The sequence below is a fragment of the Schistocerca cancellata genome, chromosome 2 (assembly GCF_023864275.1).
Source record: "Schistocerca cancellata isolate TAMUIC-IGC-003103 chromosome 2, iqSchCanc2.1, whole genome shotgun sequence".
Lineage (NCBI taxonomy): Eukaryota > Metazoa > Arthropoda > Insecta > Orthoptera > Acrididae > Schistocerca > Schistocerca cancellata.
Window position 1 is genome coordinate 657,867,694 of NC_064627.1, and position 1,366 is coordinate 657,869,059.

A 1,366-nucleotide genomic window follows, 5' to 3' on the forward strand; every position below is an offset into this window, starting at 1 on the left:
GATGGTCGCCGGGTAACCGGCCAACTATGCCACGCGATGTTTGAAACATTGCCTTCATCTTTCCGCGAAAGCAGAGAGGAGGTGGTGGTGTCCTGATCACCAGACTTTGAGCCGTGTTCTCGATTAAATTCCAAACCTCTCCGCGGTGTCTCAAGGAGTGAGGGCACGCGACACTGCTGGTGGTGGTCCGTCCATCGGGTGGGAACGTTGAGCTCGGCGTCTCCTTTAGTGCTGGCACCGACTCTCACCTTCTCCCTTCGCTGATTATCATACATCGCAACCTGACACCACACTACACACACCGATTTCATTCTCCTGCACATATTAGATAAACTTAACACACGTCTCGCATAACGAAAGGTGCCGGTGTGCAGGAAGCATAGGAAAATGCCTGCCAACCACGCCACGACTTTACTTTTTTGTAGCATTCGGTGTCCCTAGGAGACAAACTACAGAAATTTATGTGAATTGTTGTTATTTTAAAAGACATAAAAGTCAGGATGAAAATAAGTCAATAGAATTTAATGCTCACGCGTTAGGCTCGTATTTTTAATGCGGGCTTTTGTTTCATGGCAAAAGTATGCTGAAGGCGACGCGACGTGGAACTCTCAGTCTCCTTCCTCATCTAACGTTTGAGCAGAGCGAAGAAAAATATTAGTTTTGTCTGCTAATGCTGCAGTTTGCAGTTAAGATAGATTTATCATTACTGTGTGATGCCAACTTGCTTCTGTTCTCTGCTTTTGAAGTCATTTTACTTGCTGAAGTCCAACAATTTCGAATGCGCCACGCAGCTATGAAAGCAGGCAGCCTTGGCTGAAAGCTGCCAGACTTGCAGCACGTGCGCCCGGCCTGTACATGTGTCCGGCACAGCTGCGGTTTGCCTCGCGAGAGGCGGCCAGAGCGGACCACAGGAGCCGCTGGCGGCCGCAGAGCGCGCGCCGCGTTCTGCGCGCAGCTGGACCGCCTCGCTGCGTCTCACGCAAGAGAAAGGCTTTTTGTCTCACGAGCGGCTCGTTGGTCTAGGGGTATGATTCTCGCTTAGGGTGCGAGAGGTCCCGGGTTCAAATCCCGGACGAGCCCATGTTTTTGTCCAAACGGTCCAAATGGTTCTAAGGACTATGGGACTTAACATCTGAGGTCGTCAGTCCCCTGGACTTAGAACAACGAGTACTTAAATCTAACTAACCTAAGGACATCACATGCGTCCATGCCCGAGGCAGGATTCGAACCTGCGTCTGTAGCAGCCACGCGGTTCCGGACTGAAGCGCCTAGAATCGCTCATGTTTTTGTATTATAACTGTCAAAGAAACAATTAGTTTAATAAGAAATAACTTACTCAGACATGGAAATAACTTACTCAGACATG

The 1,366-nt window shown here is 49.4% G+C and overlaps 1 non-coding gene across 1 annotated transcript; it reads left to right on the top strand.

Annotated features, from left to right (window-relative positions):
* The first annotated feature begins 1,008 nt into the window (after positions 1-1,008).
* On the top strand, positions 1,009-1,080 carry Trnap-agg (transfer RNA proline (anticodon AGG)). Its single transcript has one exon. It is a non-coding gene; the product is annotated as a tRNA-Pro (tRNA).
* Positions 1,081-1,366: the final 286 nt, after the last annotated feature.